The 21,371-nt window shown below is 48.0% G+C and overlaps 1 pseudogene; it reads left to right on the top strand.

Annotated features, from left to right (window-relative positions):
* Positions 1-2,158: 2,158 nt before the first annotated feature.
* Positions 2,159-10,757, top strand: LOC120877528 (annotated as a pseudogene).
* The last annotated feature ends 10,614 nt before the right edge of the window (positions 10,758-21,371 follow it).

The raw sequence follows: 21,371 nt of genomic DNA, 5'->3' as shown, positions 1-21,371 counted from the left end.
GACAGAATATACTTGCTATCTTTCTTATTAGTGCCATCAAGTAGGAAAATATCTTCCTGTCCCCGGTAAGAAAAGAGCTTCCCTTAACACCTGACATCTTAGCTCCGGGCCACATAAGAACAGAAGTGGATTTAATGGAACGAATGGGTTAGAGGAAACCAGATTGGTGTGAGGATTCAATAACCATGATGATGTGAAAAAGCACACAGTTGGTCATAGAGTGGGTGCTCCATGAATGTAAACGCTACCTCTCAAAGAACACACAACCCACCATGCCCACTGAGAGGACATCTACAGAGGAAGGACACATTTCTCACTTTGTCCATTTGGTTAACAGATATTAACGGAAGCCCAGTGTGGGCCAGCCTTGTGCAGACTGGAGGGAAACCAGTAAGAAGCAAAGCCAACTCCACCCTCAGGAGTTTACTTTCTTCTGGAGAAAACAGATGACAAGCAAGGAGTATAATCAGGGTCTTAGTGACTGATAAGCACTAGACAGGGGAATGAGGTGGAGTCGGGGTGGGCTGATAGGGGTGCTAGATTAGTAACACTTATTCCAACATTTGCCTGACACCCACTGTGTACCAGGGATCATACCAGGTATTGGGAAAATAAAGATGAACAAACAGCTTCTCTCAGAGGAATGGCCGTCGAGGGCAAGGGAACCCCTGCCTGCCTTCCTCAGTTGCTCCAGAAGCTCTGGTGGTAACCACCAGGGTCTGTCTGAGACTCCTATTGGTACTTACAGACCTTGGTTACACTGACAGCACTGTTGTGTATGATTTTTTTATTTTCCTTTCCCTTTCTTCCTCCACAATTAAATCTTGTTATTCGAGTGGCCTCAGACCTCTGTTCTCCACAGACAATATTCAAGATTAGGACTAGAGCAACTGTGGAAGAACTGTCAATTTCCCCATGAGACTTTAGAAGTCCAAAATAAAGAATTCTCTATATCCTAGTGGACACTTCTTTCTTTTATTCTTTTAAAGGGGACAAAAATAACTTAAGAAAATATCCTTTGCTTATGGTCAAAGGAAGAAAACAAAAGCATTTCCAGTGTACAATCATCTGACTTAATTTTCAAAGCACCAGTATCTTTATGGGGTCCCAGATGGTATCTTTATGGGGTCCCCTTCTGGGCAGTGCTCAGAAGGACATCAGAAGGGACGGCTGGGATGACTGATGGACATGAGCAGTGATCGCATGGAACTGAGCTCCATGAAGCTTGCACAATTCAAAATAAAATTGGAGGGAAAATATTCACTCTGAGCCTTTTAGTCACCAATGCAAATATATACTATTTATATTGGCTATAAAATTTACCAGGAGTGATCTGCCTGGTCTCAAAGTGGTCACTGACTCCAGGGACTAAGAAGAAAGTTTGGGTTCTGGACTCATCCTCCCCTCTTCCTGTCCCTCTAACAGTGTGGCCTCAGACCTGGCTAATCAGAACATTCCTCTGACCCCAGGGGGAATCCAGGAAGGGTGACCCTGATTTGACTCAACATGAAGCAAAAAGACTTTGGGCTCCTGGGGAAAACGATTCTGATTTGGAGAAAGCTTGATTCTGAGAAGATGTGGGCTGGGCTGGTGGCCGTCAGCTCAAGAGGGGCAGGGTCAGTGCAGTGAGGGCAAGACCTCCTTTAGACACCCAGTATGGAGGCTGGGTCCTTAACTCTTGGTCAGACCTGCAAAAGCAGGGCAACTTTGGAGTGTTCTGACCCTTTGCGGTGACCCTCAGCTTTTGTTTCTGTACCTCTGGCTTTCTTTTGTGTTCCTTTTTCAGCCTGGTTGAGGCTGGGTTTTTGCCATCAGCACCTGAAAGACCACATGGGAGTCTGTATCCTGGTCCCAGTTAGTTGGCCCTGCTCGTGCAAGGAAACTGTGACCCACGGCCCACGGCCCACGCCCACGCATGGGTCAGTGTCTGGCCTCTTAGATGCCGCGTGCTTCCAGGCCCAGCAGTGCTCTCCTCCTGTGATTTGCCAGGAATGCTGGGATGGGAGCAGGTGTGATAGGGGACCAGATTCAAGCTGATGTTGTCGGAAGCATTCAACTTGATGTTTGGTGCCTTCTTTTCCCTCTGCTATGAGAAGGGGGTGTTCCAGATCCAAGTAAAGAGGGAGGCCCCATCCCTGACCAAGGATGCAGAATAGTCATGGACTGGGTCCAGGAGGATCAAGCCACCATCATGGCCGACCTGCAGCTGGCAGGACAGAGCAGCAGGCCCCCCAGGAACGTGAAATGTGAGAAGTCAGCTTCTGTTGAGCAGCAGTCTCCTTGGCTTCTATCGCATCCACTGATAGTGGCGGAGGAACACAGCATCCTAACCCGATCCCAGTGAACCCCGACTCTGAGCAGCCCTCGTGATGTGGTCCACTTGGGCACCCCTCACAGCTGCTCAGAAAGCCAGGCAGCCTGGCTGTCCCTGGAAGGTGCCTTGTCTTGGCAGGCTCCCCTCACCCTGGAAGAAGTGATCATAACTGACTCCATGGACTGCATCACCAGCCACAGAAACAGCTTGTAAAAACCAGATCCCGAAATGGGTCAAACATTTTCCCTTACTACAGCCAATTCTAGGTTTTTATCCCATGATAGAAAGTTCTACCATCTTATAACATGCACTTGTTTAGGGAAATACCACAGAGTGGTGGCTTTTAAGAAATACCTGTTTTCTGAGTAAGAGAAGAAAGGGCAGAAAACATGAAAAAAAAAGTCTATTACGGTACGGAAGAAAAAGTAGGATTTATCTTTTTTGATGGCTCACTGGGGAGTGACATGATTTTATAGAACTGTGCATTTCCACAGAGCCAAGCAGTCATATTTTACAGAATTTGGTTCATTATGAGAAATATGCATAAAAGAGAGAAACAATTTGCCCTAAAATGGAACTGACTACATGGAGAAACTCAGAGAGATGTGGACAATCCATTCCAGGACTTCTCTACTCATGGCCCTGGAGTTGTATGACACTGTGATGATATATGTATGTATGTATGTGTGTATATATGTATGTATATTATTATATATGTATAATCATATATATATATATATGGGCTTCCCTGGTAGGTCAGCTGGTAAAGAATCCACCTGCCATGCAGGAGACCCCAGTTTGATCCCTGGGTCAGGAAGATCCCCTGGAGAAGGGATGGGCTACCCACTCCAATATTCTTGGGCTCCCCTGGTGGCTCAGATGGTAAAGAACCAGCTTGCAATGAGAGAGACCTGGGTTGGGAAGATCCGCTGGAGGAGAGCATGACAACCCACTCCAGTATTCTTGCCTGAAGAATCCCCATGGATAGCCTGGCGGGGTCGCAAAGAGTCGGACACGACTGAGTGACTAAGCACAGCACACAGCACATATATATACAAGCATGCTAAGTCACTTCAGTCATGTCTGACCCTTTGCGGCCCTGTGGACTATAGCCCACCAGGCTTCTCTGTCCATGGGATTCTCCAGGCAAGAATACTGGAGTGGGCTGCTATGCCCTCTTCATATATATATATATATTTGGGTTTTGTCCCCATCTCTGGCACATAGCTCCTAGAAACTTTGAGATTTCCTAAGTGAAGAAAGCAATAGGTGTTTCTTTTTACGTTAATGAAGTGATCTTGGAAAGCTTCTGGGGATGGGAGACGGTTGTCAGTGGAGCCAGTCCTGTGATTAGAAGGTTCAAATTTTCAATTCCGTCTCCCTTGACCTCTGGGGAATCAATCAATTGGCAATAGCCAATGATTTAATCGATCCTGCGTATATAATGAACCCTCCAGAAAAATCCAGAAAGGCAGGGTTCAGGGAGCTCCCCAGTAGATGACCACGTGGAGATTTGGGGAGAGTAGGGTGTTTGGAGAGAATACAGAAGTTCCATGTCCTTCCCCATGCCTTGCCCCCTGCATCTCTCCATTCTGGTTGTTCCTGAGTTACATCCTCTTACAATAAACTGGTGATCTAGTGGGTAAAATGTTTCGCTGAGCCCTCCGAGCCACTCTAGCTAAGTAATCAAACCTGAGGAGGGGATCATGGGGACCTCCCTGGAGCAGGTTGGTCAGAAGCACAGGTGACAACCTGAAGTTTCCCCTGGAGTCTGAGCTAGGGGATGGGGCAGTCTTGGGGGGTCTGATGCCGTCTGTGGGGACAGGGTGTCAGAACTGAATTGCTTGTTGGTGTGTATCCCCTCAACTCTACCTGCCCCCCCACACACACACAGCAACTGGGGGCAAAGCTTTAAATTGCTGCGCACACCTTCACATCAATTCTCCCTACACATCGAGGGGTATGAGAACACACAGCCCAGATCAAATAGTCCAGACCTCATCGTCTACAGACAAGGACTGAGGGAACCCACGCCGAAGCCTCCAGGGCAGGTCAGTGGTCCAACTGAGGTGTAATACTTCACAGGCAACAACACTCAAAAACCCCATTGTTCTCCCCCGAGACGGCCAGTGAGCAGCACTCCCCAGGACTGATGCTGCGCCCACAGAAGAGGTGAGCAACTTGCTCAGTTTGGGGGATTTGAGTCCCAGGTGCAACCTCTGGGTAGAGAATGCACAGGGGAAGCAACTGAGATATACAGTAGCCCCAATGGAGGGGCTTTGCTACTAAAAGTACTAGCTTCTTTCAGAAACAGTTGGTGAAATAAAATTCATGTTTTATGGCAAGATGAAAAAAATCTAAACAAATTTTTCTTTGCCCCTTTGGGCCTCCTCCCTAACCTCTGGTGCTTCTGCGCTGATCACACCCCTTAGGAGAGAACCTTCCTTCTTAATCTTGTAAGGGGCCATGGTGACCCATGACCCTCCATCACTTTGTTCATGGAGATCTGGACTGTGCAAATTGTCAATAATGCATCATGTAGTTTACAGCCCTCTGTCTCAAAAACTTACATAACTGTGCTTTGACCTCTAACAGGCAAAAGAGTTCCTGGAGCTTTCTGAGAGGCTGTTCCCAGGTTATAATCCTCAGTCTGGCTCAGATAAAATTTTCCATTTCTTTCTTAGATCTACTGATTTTTTTCATTGACACAAGAAAGGACAATGTCCTATAAAAGTAATGAAGAGAAAACCCTGGTAGCCAGCAGGGCCCAACCCCCAGGGCCAGGGGACAAGGGATCATCCCTGGTGCAGGAGGGATGGCCCAGACCAGGAGCCGGGAGGACTTGCTGTCTGGAAATCACCCAACTCAGTCCATGGGGGAGAGACACCCTCCCAAGGCCTGGACGCAGTTGGTCGGCACTGGGGGTAGGACCCATATTCTCATCTTCAACACAACACACAACTCCCTCCCCAAAAATACCAAAGGAAAATCTGATTTGGAGTCAATGAGTGCCACACCACCCCAGTGGAGGCCCAATGGCACGGCCCCATAGGGAGATGGCCAAGCCCAGACACAGCTGAAGGGGCCTCCACCAGAAGGACTCTGAGACAGCATTCAGGTTATCAAAGGCCATGAAACACAGCCTGGGCTCCGGGGTCTGGGAGAGATGACACTCAGGGAAGCAGAGATTATAGAACCATGGAGCGAGTGCGTTTGAAAAGAGCCAGGATTTTAGAGGAAAGAACAGCATCCATAGAATGGGGCCACAGAATCCAAGGGAATTGCAGGTTGTCAGACACAGTCATTGGATAAAAACAGAGCAGACAGTGTGAAATACAGACATGGCCAGACGCCGGAGAAGGTGGGAGGGTGGTAGCATGAGAAGCCCAGCTCCAAGTCACAACTGATCTAGAAGAGAACAGCACGTCTCATGGAGTTGCTTGTGTCTGGAAAGAAGGAACATGATTTAGTTCTCCCCTAACGCTGAGTGGTCCATCTCATCCTCCAGGCCGGGCCCCCTTGGAGCTGGAAAGGACACCACTAACCCTCAGCTGGGACCAGAGGTGTGAAGCAGGCACCCCTTGGGATCCATGACCTTTGTTTCAAGGGTGCCCAGGTGCCTATGTGGGTTCTTCACATGCCTGCCCGGCAGCCTCTTGTGCTAACACCCAAAATGCACCTGCCTCTACTGACCCACAGCTAAAATAAATTCCAGACTCTCTATCTGAAGAAGACCCCTCTTAACTTTCTTGCAGGTGACAGTATCAGGCTTCAGACACGCCAGCCCCACCTCCTCTCGGAGCCCGGAAGCCATGACGCAGGCAGTGGGGCAGCTGGTGCTGACAGGGTGCCTGGCTCTGGGGCCAACATGGGCAGCACACATACAAGCAGGAACCCCACTCAGGCGACTTTGCTGGGGGTTGGGACTCCATGCTTCCCCAGCTGGGGGCTGGGTCCAGCCCCTGGTTGGGGAACTGAGATCTTGTAAGCCATGCAGGGCAGCAAAAAAAAAAAAAAATCACTTAGGAGACACTGCCTTCCTCAAAGCCTTGCTCCTTCCAAGGCCACCCACCAAGGCACCTGGCTCACCAGGACAGCTGGCAGGGTCTCAGGATCCCCCAGCTCCATGTTCACAAACTTGAGCATTTCAGTCCCACATCCCACCAGGAATCAAATGCCTGTTTCCTGTGAGTTCAGCAAGCCTCTACAAAGGTGACCTGCCATGTGGTTCCTTTTCTTGTATGCCAACTCTCTCACTAGCACGCTCTCAATGATGGTCCCCAAAGGACATGAGTCTGGAACCTGTGACCCTGTCTCCCAGTTAACGGATGCTCTGAAAGGGCAGAAGGGTCTGTTCTGTCTCTCTCTCCCTCCCACTTCCCTTCTTTCTTCCCTTACTTGCTCCCCTCCTCCCTTCCTTCCTCCCTCCTTCCTCCACTCTCCTGTCCTCTTTTTTTGGTCTCGATACTCTAAATGCCAGGGACTCTGCTGGTTCTTCAACATTTAATTTGCATCAAGCTGTGGCCCCTGGGCTCAGGAAATTCAGAGGTGGGAAGGCCAAGTCAGCCTGCCCCCCTAGCAGTTCCTGTGTGTGGACCTGGAATTGGGCCCAAAACAGCAGCTGCCTTTTAACCTAGGCCCACCCATGCCAACCTCAGCTCCAGCCCATTAGGGTCGCCAGAGTCACCAAGGGAGAGTCCAGGAGGGCCCATTAAACTTGAATTTAAATGAGCCACAGGAGGTGCGATCCTAGGGATTTGTCTCTTGCTTCAGCAGTACTTGGATGAAACAGACCCAGGGACGCCCCTTGCTCCAGCCTCCAACCATCCCCCAACCTTTATTCCAGTGGCAACTTTTGGCATCAGCTACTCTGCTGTCCATGATTACCGGGACAGCCACAATTTTTTGAGCTTCAGTTCAGTTCAGTTCAGTTCAGTCTCTCAGTCATGTCCAACTGTTTGCAACCCCATGAATTGCAGCATGCCAGGCCTCCCTGTCCATCACCAACTCAGACTCACGTCCATCAAGTCAGTGATGCCATCCAGCCATCTCATCCTCGGTCGTCCCCTTCTCCTCCTGCCCCCAATCTCTCCCAGCATCAGAATCTTTTCCAATGAGTCAACTCTTCGCATGAGGTGGCCAAAGTACTGGAGTTTCAGCTTTAGCATCATTCCTTCCAAAGAAATCCCAGGGCTGATCTCCTTCAGAATGGACTGGTTTGGATCTCCTTGCAGTCCAAGGAACTCTCAAGAGTCTTCTCCAACACCACAGTTCAAAAGCATCAATTCTTCGGTGCTCAGCCTTCTTCACAGTTCAACTCTCAGATCCATACATGACCACAAGAAAAACCATAGCCTTGACTAGATGGACCTTAGTCAGCAAAGTAATGTCTCTGCTTTTTAATATGCTATCTAGGTTGGTCATAACTTTTCTTCCAAGGAGTAAGCGTCTTTTAATTTCATGGCTGCAGTCACCATCTGCAGTGATTTTGGCACCCAAAAAAATAAAGTCTGACACTGTTTCCACTGTTTCCCCATCTATTTCCCATGAAGTGATGGGACCGGATGCCATGATCTTTGTTTTCTGAATGTTGAGCTTTAAGCCAACTTTTTCACTCTCCTCTTTCACTTTCATCAAGAGGCTTCTTAGTTCCTCTTCACTTTCTGCCATAAGAGTGTTGTCATCTGCATATCTGAGGTTATTGATATTTCTGCCGGCAATCTTGATTCCAGCTTGTTTTTCTTCCAGTCCAGCGTTTCTCATGATGTAGTCTGCATATAAGTTAAATAAGCAGGATGACAATAGACAGCCTTCACGTACTCCTTTTCCTATTTGGAACCAGTTTGTTGTTCCATGTCCAGTTCTAACTGTTGCTTCCTGACCTGCATACAGGTTTCTCAAGAGGCAGGTCAGGTGGTCTGGTATTCCCATCTCTTTCAGAATTTTCCACAGTTTCTTGTGATCCACACAGTCAACGGCTTTGGCATAGTCAATAAAGCAGAAATAGTTGTTTTTCTAGAACTCTATTGCTTTTTCCAAGATCCAGCGGATGTTGGCAATTTGATCTCTGGTTCCTCTACCTTTTCTAAAACCAGCTCGAACGTCAGGAAGTTCACAGTTCATGTATTGCTGAAGCCTGGCTGGGAGAATATTGAGCATTACTTTATTAGCATGTGAGATGAGTGCAATTGTGCGGTAGTTTGAGCATTCTTTGCCATTGCCTTTCTTTGGGACTGGAATGAAAACTGACCTTTTCCAGTCTTGTGGCCAGTGCTGAGTTTTCCAAATTTGCTGGCATATTGAGTGCAGCACTTTCACAGCATCATCTTTCAAGATTTGAAATAGCTCAACTGGAATTCCATCACCTCCACTAGCTTTGTTCGTAGTGATGCTTTCTAAGGCCCACTTGACTTCACATTCCAGGATGTCTGGCTCTAGGTGAGTGATCACACTATCGTGATTATCTTGGTCATGAAGATCTTTTTTGCACAGTTCTTCAGTGTATTCTTGCCACCTCTTCTTAATATCTTCTGCTTCTGTTAGGTCCATACCATTTCTGTCCTTTATCGAGCCCATCTTGGCATGAAATGTTCCCTTGGTATCTCTAATTTTCTTGAAGAGACCTCTAGTCTTTCCCATTCTGTTGTTTTCCTCTATTTCTTTGCATTGATTGCTGAAGAAGGCTTTCTTATCTCTTCTTGCTATTCTTTGGAACTCTGCATTCAGATGCTTATATCTTTCCTTTTCTCCTTTGCTTTTCGCTTCTCTTCTTTTCACAGCTATTAGTAAGGCCTCCCCAGACAGCCATGTTGCTTTTTTGCATTTCTTTTCCATGGGGATGGTCTTGATCCCTGTCTCCTGTACAATGAAATGAACCTCATTCCATAGTTCATCAGGCACTCTATCTATCAGATCTAGACCCTTAAATCTATTTCCCACTTCCACTGTATAATCATAAGGGATTTGATTTAAGTCATACCTGAATGTCTAGAGGTTTTCCCTACTTTGTTCAATGTAAGTCTGAATTTGATAATAAGGAGTTCATGATATGAGCCACAGTCAGCTCCTGGTCTTGCTTTGGTGACTGTATAGAGCTTCTCCATCTTTGGCTGCAAAGAATATAATCAATCTGATTTCGGTGTTGACCATCTGGTGATGTCCATGTGTAGAGTCTTCCCTTGTGTTGTTGGAAGAGGGTGTTTGCTATGACCAGTTCATTTTCTTGGCAAAACTCTATTAGTCTTTGCCCTGCTTCATTCCGCATTCCAAGGCCAAATTTGCCTGTTACCCCAGGTGTTTCTTGACTTCCTACTTTTGCATTCCAGTCCTCTATAATGAAAAGGACATCTTTTTTGGGTGTTAGTTCTAAAAGGTCTTGTAGGTCTTCATAGAACCGTTCAACTTCAGCTTCTTCAGTGTTACTGGTTGGGGCATAGACTTGGATTACTGTGATATTGAATGGTTTGCCTTGGAAATGAACAGAGATATTCTGTCGTTTTTGAGATTGCATCCAAGTACTGCATTTCGGACTCTTTTGTTGACCATGATGGCTACTCCATTTCTTCTGAGGGATTTCTGCCCACAGTAGTAGATATAATGGTTATCTGAGTTAAATTCACCCATTCCAGTCCATTTTAGTTCACTGATTCATAGAATGTCTTGCCATCTCTTGTTTGACCACTTCCAGTTTGCCCTGATTCATGGACCTGACTTTCCAGGTTCCTATGCAATATTGCTCTTTACAGCACCGGAGCTTGTTTCTATCACCAGACACATCCACAGCTGGGTATTGTTTTTGCTTTGGCTTCATCCCTTCATTCTTTCTGGAGTTATTTCTCCACTGATCTCCAGCAGCATATTGGGCACCTACTGACCTGGGGAGTCCCTCTCTCAGTATCCTTATTACTGATCAACCACTAGTCCCAGATTCCTCAGAATTATTCCACTGAGGTGGAGGCCGCCGTCAACCACGTGGTCAACAAGCATCTGGGGACTCCTACACCTACCTGTCTCTAGGCTTCTATTTTGACCAAGACGATGTGACTCAGGAAGGGTGTGGGCCACTTTTTCCCACAAATTGGCCAAGGAGAAGTGCACGGGTGGCAAGCATCTCTTGCGAATGCAAAGCCAGTGCAGCAGCCGTGCCCTCTTCCTGAACGTGTAGAAGCCATCTCAAGATGAGTGGGGTAAAACCCAGGATGCTATGGAAGTTGCCCTTCTCATAGGGAAGAATATGAACCAGGCCTTTCTGGATCTGCATGGCCTGGGTTCTGCCAGCGCAGACCCCCACCTCTGTGACTTCCTGGAGAACCACTTCCTAGGTGAGGAGGTGAAACTCATCAAGAAGCTGGGTGACCACCTGACCAACCTCTGCAGGCTGGCTGGTCCCCATGCTGGGTTGGGTGAATATCTCTTCAAATGGTTCACCCTCAAGCATGACTAGGAGCCTCTGAGACCAGTGGCCTTTGAGGAGCCCCCTGCTGACGTCAGGGCTTCCTGAAGCCCATCTCTGCAGCCACTAGGCAGCTTTTTAACACCCCCAAGACCTCTCTCAAGCCTTGGACAAAATGGAAACAATAAAGGTTTTTGCAGCAAAAAAATAAGTAAGTAAATGAGCAACAAATACTGTTTGGTATAAGTACATCCCACACACTGCATGGGACATTCTCACTCCACCCTAGTACAATGCCATGGCAGCCTGCCAAGAATCTCCTCCTTTACTTGGAGGGATCTGAGGTCCAAAACTGGTGGAGCTCAAACTTGTAACCTGCAGATTAACGTTCTGTGTTCCCTTCCAGGTCTGTGTCAGACAGTCACTGAGACCACAATCTGGGTGAATCCTCACAACACCATCCTGAGGGCAGGTGGCTCTTTAATGGTGTCCAAAACAGCTCTGTGAGCTCTGAGCTCTTCCAAAGAGATCAGTGACCACCAATCAGAGTATAATTCTAAAATGTTACAGAAAAGTTTAATCACAGTTTGAAAAATGAAAAGAAAAAAAAAACCCACCCCCAGAGATTATCAAGTTTACAACCATGTTCCATCTTTCCTTATTGAAGACAAGCACACCAGGAACCAATAACAGTAGCACTGCCTAGCCAGTCCTCATTCATCATTACAACTTTAGTCCTTAGAAAACTCAGACAGGGAAATTAAGCAACTTATCCAAAGTGACACAGCTGGGGATGAGGGTGATGGAAGTGAGGGGCAGGCCCAGCACTTGGTGGCTGTGAGATACATAATCACCGAGAACACCTGTCTTGCTCTTTTCATTGTACACTCTTCATGGTCCTTCTTTCTTCTCCTCCTTTCCCTCTCCTCCCCCAAAAAACCAGTCTTACTCATCATCTTAAAGTAAGCCAAGCATCTGTGCTTACATTTCTGTGGTGTCATCTCCTTTCATCTACCCAGAAGCACTGACTTGCCATATATTTCAGGCAAGGAAACCAGTTCCAAGAGGTTTGCCCAAAGTCACAGAGAGAGGAAATGGCAGAGTGGTAATCAAATTATCCTACATCTAAAATCTTAGATCTTAAATAAATAAATAAAATAAAATCTTAGATCTTTCCACTGTATCACTCTATTTCTCAAAAGGCTACCAAAAGCCATTCATTTATGGCTATTGTTTTTTATTGTGGTAAAATTAACGTGTTTAACCATTTTTAAGTGTACAGTTCAGGGGCATTAACACCTTTACAACATTGTGTAACAAGAGCCCCTCTCTAGTTTCAGAACTCTTTATATCACCGAGAAAGGAAAGGTTGTGCCGGGAAGCAGGGACTTCCTGCTTCCCCTCCCTCAGCCCTCAGCAGCACAGACCCCATTTCTGTCTCTATGGATTTGCCCATTCTACACACTTCCCATGAATACAGTTCTATAATATGTGATTTCTTACATCTGGCTTCTTTCATCCACATACTGTTCTGAAGCTCAGGCACATTGCTTCATGTGCTGGTACTTCATGCATTTTTAGGGCTGAATGATATTCCACTGTGTGAACATACGACAGTTTTCACCCATTCTTCAGCTGATGGACATCTGAGTTATTTCCACATCTTCACTGCTGTAAACAGTGCTGCTGTGACCCTTCACGAACAAGTTTTTTCTTCAGTATCTGTTCTCGTTTCCTTGGGGTATAGACCCAGGAGAGGAGCAGTTGGGTCATGAGGGAATTTGAGGGCAATGGGAACCCACACTGGATTGTGATGTCTGCACAACTGCTATGCATGTGTTAGAAGTTACTCTACACATTTAGGGCTTCCCCAGCGGTCTAGTGGCTGAGAACCTTCCTGACAATGCAGGAGACATGGGTCTGATCCCTGTTCAGGGAAGAGTCCACATGCTACACAGCAACTAAGCCCGTGCATCACAGCTACTGAGCCCACACGCCCTAGAGCTCATGTTCCACAACAAGTAGCCCCCACTCACCGCAGGGAGTAGCCCCCACTCACCACAACTAGAAAAAGCCCACACGCAGCAACAAAGACCCAGCTCAGCCATAAACAAATAAATCTTTTTTAAAAAGTTACTGAATACATTTAAATTGGGTGGATATTGTTGTATGTATATTATATATTTCCATAAAGGTTCTAACACTGTTATGCAGTTTTAAGAATGACCATTTTAGTCAGATAATATATTATAATATTTAGTATATTATATATATTTGATATATAATATTTAGTATATAGTATAATATTTCATCAAATGGATGTGCCCTGTTTTACTAAATAACTATTGAACTTTAGAATGAGAATATTTTCAATCTTTCATTTTTTAAAAATACTTCAACCAACATCTTTGTTCCTAAAGCTTTCACTCAAACCTGTTTTTTAATGATTTCGTGAGAGCTGGATTCCAGAAATGGAACATGGGACAATCGGAATGCCCATTGTCATGGCCCCTTGCTGTGTATTAAGGCTTCCCTGGGAGCTCAGCTGGTTAAGAATCTGCCTGGAATGCAGGAGACTCCGATTTGATTCCCAGGTCAGGAAGATCCCCTGGAGAAGGGATAGGCTACCCACTCCAGTATTCTTGGGCTTCCCTGGTGGCTCAGCTGGTAAAGAATCTGCCTGGAATGCAGGAGACCTGAGTTTAATCCCTGGGTCGGGAAGATCCCCTAGAGAAAGGAACAGTTACCCACTCCAGTAATCTGGCCTGGAGAATTCCATGGACTATACAGTCCATGGGGTCGCAAAGAGTCAGACACAAATGATCGACTTTCACTTTCACTTTGCTGTGTATTCACACTTCTTATTCTTTAACATTAAAGGCAAAAAGCAGTCATAGAGGTGGTTGGAAACATATCACATATGTTAAAAACTGAGGAATTCAGAAAGGTACTAAAACAAACAAAACTCTACTTGTTCACCATGGGAGGATTCTAAGAAATAAACTCATCCTGAAAACTGTAAGTAAAAAGGGAAGGAGGAATCAAGTATTTATCCTGATTTTCCTGTAAAAACTGTACTTTAGAGCCATAATGTGATTGCAGTGAGTAAATGCCTAAGGTAAAGAGAGTCCTTGTAGGCAGTACACACAGAAGAGATAAATAGAATATTTCCATTTTGTGACCATTTTGGTCACTGTAATGCAAGGTCTTTACTTGTCATAAAAGGAATGATCCCAAGTGTTCCTTTTTAACACCAGAGACAGAAGACAGGAGGAAGGGCGACACCTGGAAGACTCTGGGTGGGGGTCTTGGCAAACAGAAGCAGCTCAGAGGAGCCTTCAGAACTCAGCTGGATGACTCAAGACAAGCCATCTGATTTAGAAGTCCTCGTGGGGGCTTGTCAGACCCCCAGAGACTACAGCATGGGTATCATCTCACACACAAAGCCATCCACCACGAGATGGGGAAGGAACGGGTGATGTCCCAAAGGAGAGCCACGCCAGGGCCAGGTCACAGGACTCCTGTGCCCCACGGGAAATAGAATCTTTACTCAAGTTGTTGTTGTTTAGTCGCTCAGTTTTATCCAGCTCTTTGGGACCCCAAGGACTGTAGCCCACCAGGTTCCTCTGTCCATGGGATCTCCCAAGCAAGAATGCAAGAATACTGGAGTGGGTTGCCATTTCTTTCTCCAGGGGGTCTTGGCAACCCAGGGATCCAACCTGCGTCTCCTGCACTGGCAGGCAGATTCTTTTACCTGAGCCACCAGGGAAGCCAAATTACTCACAAGAGGGGGAATCAAGGATCTGAGAGCCCTGCTACATGGGACCATTGCCCTCTGCTCTCCGGACCGGCGCCCTCTGGGGTTCGTTCTTACAAAGGACCTCACAGGGGAAGAAGACTTCGATGCTCAGCAAACCCTACAGCTTCACAAGCACAGTCATTGCGCACAGAACGCCCCCTTCTGTTTCTGTACTTAAAACTCACGACGCGTCTAGGAAATTGCTTTTCTTCCTCGTTTCTGCAGAGCTGAGGATGGGGGAGGTGGAGAATGTATGCCGTCCCCGCACCCAGGCCCCGGGACGGCGAAGGGCCCCCAGCTTCCGGGCCTCCCCTGTGGAATGGAGACGCCATGTGCAATCCCGCGAGTTAAACCTGCAAAGCACTGACACGTGCCCGGCCCGAGAAGGCTCTGAGAGGACCCGCCACCCTCTCTCCTCGCTGAGCGGGTCCCTGCGGGGTTCGGGCGAGTATGAGGACTCCTTAGGGCTCCCGACTATTCTGAATGCCGGTCTCCTTGCCACACCAAGCATCCCGTTTCCCAAGCCCTGAGATCTCAGCTGGAGCCCCCTCTCCTCCCCAGAAGGCTCTTCACAAGGCTGGGCTACTACCGATACAGTGCTCAGGACCGAGTGGGCTGTCCACAGGTTCCCCACCCCTCCCCCGCCTCCGCTCGAGATCCTCGCTCCCTACCCCTAGCCCCGGTCCGGGTCCCCCGCGCGAACCTCCCCGTAGCCCCACTGCCCCACGCGAGTCCCCGATGGCGCGCGCCCCCTACCGGCCACTCCGGGACCCTACGCAGCATAGAGGATTTTCCTTAATAGAAAGCATTTTACCGTTGTGTTTAGTTCACTCGTGTCTGACTCTGAGATCCAATGGACTGTAGCCCACAAGGTTCTTCTGTCCATGGGATTTCCCAGGCAAGAATACTGGAATGGGTACCTATTCCCTTCTCCAGGGGATCTTCCCGACCCAGGGATCAAACCCAGGTCTCCCGCATTGAAGGCAGAGTCTTTATCTGCTGAGCGACCATTCTGAAAATACTCCCCCACACACAAAAAAAGAAACAAAGAACAGAAAAAAGGGGAACCCTCCCACTCTAGCACAACTACAGCTACCATTTTGTGTTTTTTTCTGAAGCCTTTCTTCCACGGTGTTTGTGCTTCCACATCCTCCAGCAATGACAGGAAAGCACACACAGCCAGCCAGCCCGCAGGTGTAGACGGTGGACAGCAGTTTACCAACCCTCAGGAGCCTGCAAAGGTACTGCGCACTTTCTCTAAATCAATGTTAATATGTCTTCAACCCCCAGCCTCCTCCTGGTGGTGGTGAAGTGCAGGCTGTGTGAGCATTTCCTTACCCAGCTGCCAGCAGCAAGGAACGTCCTGGGGTCCCAGGTGACCCTCACAGCCTGGTCCCTGCTGACCGCTGAGGAGCAGGAGGCCCTGAAACTGTGTAGTCAGTGTCACTCCTGGCCCACCTTGGTCACTCACCTGTAGGTTTGCGGGTGATAAGGAAGACCTCAGATGCACAAGCACAAACACGCACACATTCACAGCTGCTCGATAGAGCAGAACCCCTCCTCCAGAATCCTTGGACCCAGTGGTGGCCAGAGGAACACTAGGGGCCAGGATGCAACCCTCTGAGCTGGGGGCACGGTTCCCTCCAGGAGCAGAAGCTCCCACAAAGCCAGGAAGAGAAGGGTCTTCCCACAGCAGTGCTTGCAGCCCTGCCCATCGTGGCTTCTGGGAGTACAAAAGACCCTCCAAGTCACAGAGAGCTAAGATCGGCGATTGCTGTGACTTCCTTCCTCCTTCTCACCCCAGTAAACTGTCTGTGCTTGTACAAAGTGTATGCTGCCCTTGTCTGATACCCTGGCCTGAAGAGGTACACCTCTGTCACCTCCCAGATGAGGGGGCCCCTTAAAGCTGGAGGGAGAGGAGAGGAGGGAGCGTGCAGACAGCAGCATGGGGAGCGCTGCTCAGGCTTAAGCTCAATGGGTTGTTTTGAGGCTTCTAGGAGTTAATGTCTGACACAGAGTAAATGCTAAATAAATTTAAAGACTAATATTTCTCAAATAGCTCATGGGCTTCTGTCCAGAAATGAGGCCTTCCTTTCTGCTGGGTAATCTCCTAAGAGCAGGTTTGGTGGGGTTATACGGTAAGTGCATGTTTAACCTTGTAAGAAATGTTTCCTAAGTGCTCACACACTTTTTGCATTCCTTCCAGCAATGGGTTGGAGTTCCTGTCTGGCATTTTTTAAAAAATTTAACCGGCTAAGAGTGATGGAATGATATCTCACTGTAGTTTTAATTTGCATGTTTCTAGTGCCTAATAAGGGCTTCCCTGGAGGCTCAGTAGTAAAGAATCCACCTGCCAATGCAAAACACCTGGGTTCAATCCTTGGGCTGGGAAGATCCCCTGGAGAAGGAAATGGCAACCCGCTCCAGTATTCTTGCCTGGGAAATCCCATGGACAGAGAAGCCTGGTGGGCTACAGTCCCTGGGGTCACAAACGCCTATTGATGTTGAGATGATTTTCATGTGCTGACTTGCCATTTGTGTCTCTTCTTTGGTAAAGTTTCTACTCAAATCTTTTCCCCATTTTTTTTGTTCAACCTTCACTTTTACAGTATCTGCAACGATGTCCATTCCCATATATCTTCTCCTACTTTTCTTTGGATAACTAGGTGGATAATAGGCCGATTAAGAGACTAAGCATATGTAAAATGCAAACACATTTGATTATATGCCAGGACATCTAGTAATTCTGCTTCCTTGCCAGCAGAGCAAGCAGACACCCTGGAACTACACTCACACCATGTGTCAGGACTCCTCAGATACTTCAGTTTGGTTCTCTTTGTCTTTCCATTCAACTGGGCCTAACGGAGGAAACCAAGTGCTCCCAATCTGACCCCCACACTCCAACTCTTAGGAAGCAGGTTTGGGGGCTTGTCACACCTGACACCTGGTAACAGGAAAGATGACGACAATAATGCTGATGTTGATGCGATGATGGTGAAGATGCTGGTGTTGGTGGTAATGGTGATGATGGGGATGATCACCATGTTCCAGGCTTTGCACTGGTTCTTCTTATACAGAACCTCATTCCATCTTCATTGCAACCTTTTGAAGACATAGAGTCTGACGCCCACAATCACAGAATGAGGACTGATCAGCCCAAACCTACCCATGTGCAGAGCACTGGAAAAGGGGGAGACTCATCAGTGCACGTCTCCAAAATATGTGTCCACGCTCTACCCAGCACAGTCACCTTTCTTTTTAAACGTGTGTTAAAATACTTTCATTGGTGTCTCCTTGGCTTGTTTTCTCTCTGCTCTTAAATGCAATGTGATCTGCAGCTGTGCCTCCATAGCTGTTTGGTTGGCTCCACCATCCAGAGAGGTAAGTTTCTTGGTATTTTCATCTTACAGAGGAGGAAAGTCTTCCCCTCCGAAACTCTTCTCCTCAGCCTCTGGCAGGTCCCGAGCTCTGTATGTACAGCACACCCGCTGGGATAGACACATATTCCTGCCTGTCACCTGCCCACCAAGGTAAAACAGAAGTGGAGAAGGCAAGACTCACGGAGTCATGCCACAAGTGGCCTCGCTTTTGTCTTTCTTTTCCCTTCATGTCAGCTCAGGGGGAACAGGTGCTAGTTGACATCTCAAGCAGGCCCAGTAACTGCTTGTGTTTATATATAAAATGCCACTCTTGCTTATGGAAAAAGCCAATTGGTGTTGAAGACATGCAGGGCCTCCTGAGAATTCACTTTGCCAAGCTAACTCAGAGTTGTTCACCTCCCCTCGGGTTTTGTTGCTGGACCTCAGGCGGGGTCTTGGGAGAGAAGAGTGAGGAGAGCAGAAAGGTGCTCATAGCTGGACTCTGAGCTCCCCGTGTCTTTCTGCAGGGTCTTCACAGCCTGGATGATCCCACTGCCCTGCACTTCCATGGACCTGGGCAAAAGTTCTCCCTTTTGGAAATCACTTCCTCCTCAGCCCTGATAAATCCTGACTGCTTTTTCCTGGCTCGGACCCGTCCGTCCTGCTGGGTGGTTGCTGAGGTAGGTGCGAGGTTGAAGGTTCTCTCCCGGCTACAGGTCTCCCCCTGCAGCAGAGCCTGCAGCCCAGGCCTGAGCCGCACCATCATCTGGTCAAGCCTGAGCCTCTGCCAGATTTTCCCAGTCTCCTCTTCACTGTGCTCGAGCTCTCCCACCCCTAGTTTTCCAATGACAGAGAATGGCTGAAAACACACCAGGCTCCTCCCTGCCTGACTTGAGGCAGTAAAGTGCGTGCATGCTCACTCGTGTCCAACTCTTTGCGATCTCATGGACTGTAGTCTGCCGAGCTCCCCTGTCCATGGACTTCTCCAGGCAAGAATACTGGAGGGCTGTTGCTATTTCCTACTCCAGGGGATCTTCTCAATCCAGGGATCAAACCCACATCCCTTGAGTCTCTTGCGTTGGCAGACGGATTCTTTCTGAGCCACCTAGGAAGCCCCGTTTGAAGCAGTAGTCCCCACCTATGTGCCCCTGGGAAGCTCCACCTGCTGGTGCTGGGTTTTTTAATCAAAGGTAAACTTTGAAAACTCAACCCAGGTCTTTTGAAGGACTGGTCACCCCACTGAGAGTCCCCACACACGGCACTGTGGGAGGCCTGCCTTTCTCCAGATTCCCTTCCTGTCTCTCAGCCTCCCCCTCCCCAGCCTAGGGGTTCCCTGGTTCACTTCCCTGCACAGGCCACCCCAGGGATCCCACGTTACAGAGGAGGAGGCCACCACCGTGGCTATAGGTTCATCTTCTGCAGGCATTCTCTATTTCCCAGTTGGAGCATGTTTGCAAGAGGAAGCACAATTCTGCTTGGTCAGCAAGCCTAGGAGGCAGCTGCTTTGGGTGGTGTGGCAGTGCCACAGAGGTTCCCATGCTGCCAGGCCGATTTCCCTTGCTCTCTCCACTCAGAGATGTTGGCTTGCTGTCCATACCACCCAGGACTCACGTTTGTCTTTAGTCTTCTCGATTCTTTCCACTTTTACCTCTATAACAGCTCTCTGGAAATACAACGCACATATTACACCCTTCACCCATTCAAAGTGTAAATGGTTTTCCTATCTTCCCTACCATTCACTGTCAACACAATCAATTTTAGAACATTTCAACACCTCATAAAGGAGGTTTCTTTTGTTTTCATTCCTGGTACCTCTTTGTATCTATGATCAGATAACAAGGATGACTGGGACACAGAGGTGGGGTGTGGGGGAAGCAGAAAGGTTGGCTGGTGGGGCAAGGAGCTGTAGGAGGGAAGGGAGTGAGGTATGCCCTCTCCTTCCTGTGGAAGCTTTGCTGGGCCGGCTCCTATTCAGGCTAAGACAGGGAGACCACCAGACCACCGCCTTAGTCACTCAGGGATGCAAACCTTCTCAACCCCAGCAGTTTGAGGCCAATCCTGACCATCTCACTTTAAGCCAGTGCAGTACCTTAATTTGGAAGTTTTCCCACTCTTATTCTAGGGAGTCACCGCTATGAAGGATGAAAGTGAAAAGTGTTAGTCGCTCAGTTGTGTCTGACTCTTTGCAATCCCGTGGTCTAGAGCCCGCCAGACTCCTCTGTCCATGGGATCCTCCAGGCAAGAATGCTGGAGTGGATTGCCATTCCCTCTCCAGGGGATCTTCCCCACCTAGGGATCAAACCCAGATCTCCTACATTGTGGGCAGATTCTTTACCCTCTGAGCCACCAGGGAAATTCCTCACTTTTTGTACAGTGGGTCTCAACTTTAATCTGCAAATACCATCAATTGGTCTACCAAGGATTAAAGACTAATAATATTTTTTAAAGATAATTATAGGTATGATTACATGCCAGTTCCCTACAGATGCTGTTCTAACCTGTTCACTCATTTAATTCTCAGGACATCAGTATCACATAAGCACTACTACTGTTCCCATCTGACAAAGGAGAAAAGTTGGTCTGGTCAAGTAGCCTATCAAAGTCACAGAGTGAATAGGCAGGAGAGCCAAAATTTGAAGCCAGACAACTAGGCTTTAGCATCCAAACTCCTCATGTTAAGACAACTCAATCTATTTTTAATTTTACATGCTCTCCATCTGTAGGTTAACAGCTAACAGACACCACACTGGTCTTTGCAGTTGTGTCTCCTGTAGTACCTGGAGAAGGAGATGGCAGCCCACTCACTCCAGTACTCTTGCCTGGGAAATCCCATGGACGGAGGAGCATGGTAGACTACAGTCCATGGGGTCGCAGAGTCGATACGACTGAGTGACTTCACACTCACACACTACTGTAGTAAGCGATGCTGCCACTAGGGGGCGATGGTGTCCACTATGTTCTCAGCCACCGCCAGATTCAGCACATCCTGGGAGACTGCAGGTATGGCTTCAGCTAGATTCTTCCAGTTCAAATGGAAGGCAAAGTGCAGAAGGAGGGAACCAGTTTACAGGAGATTGCTCACTGGGGAGAGTGTGCAGGGATGTCTTTTCAGGGCCACAGGGAGGACACAGGCTCTGGAATCGCTGACTGGGTTCTTGCAGCCTCCCACGCTGCCTGGCTGGGGCTTTGACACAGAAAGAAATTAGAGTTAAAAAAAAAAAAAAGACAACCAGGACTGCGTCCAGACTGTAGTCAAGTCAATGCATTTTTCTGACCCTGAGCTTCATTCTCAGTAAATGGGCCCAGACCCCTGCTGGCAGTTGTCTGCAGCTGTTCATTTGTAACAGCTAAGATCACCTGGTGATTCAGATGGTACAGCGTCTGCCTACAATGTGAGAGACCTGGGTTCAATCCCTGGGTTGGGAAGATTCCCTGGAGAAGGAAATGGCAACCCACTCCAGTACTCTTGCCTTGAAAATCCCATGGACGGAGGAGCTTAGGGCAGGC

The sequence above is a fragment of the Oryx dammah genome, unplaced genomic scaffold (genome assembly GCF_014754425.2).
Source record: "Oryx dammah isolate SB20612 unplaced genomic scaffold, SCBI_Odam_1.1 HiC_scaffold_18, whole genome shotgun sequence".
NCBI classification, from domain to species: domain Eukaryota; kingdom Metazoa; phylum Chordata; class Mammalia; order Artiodactyla; family Bovidae; genus Oryx; species Oryx dammah.
This window is presented reverse-complemented; position numbering and strand designations above follow the sequence as displayed.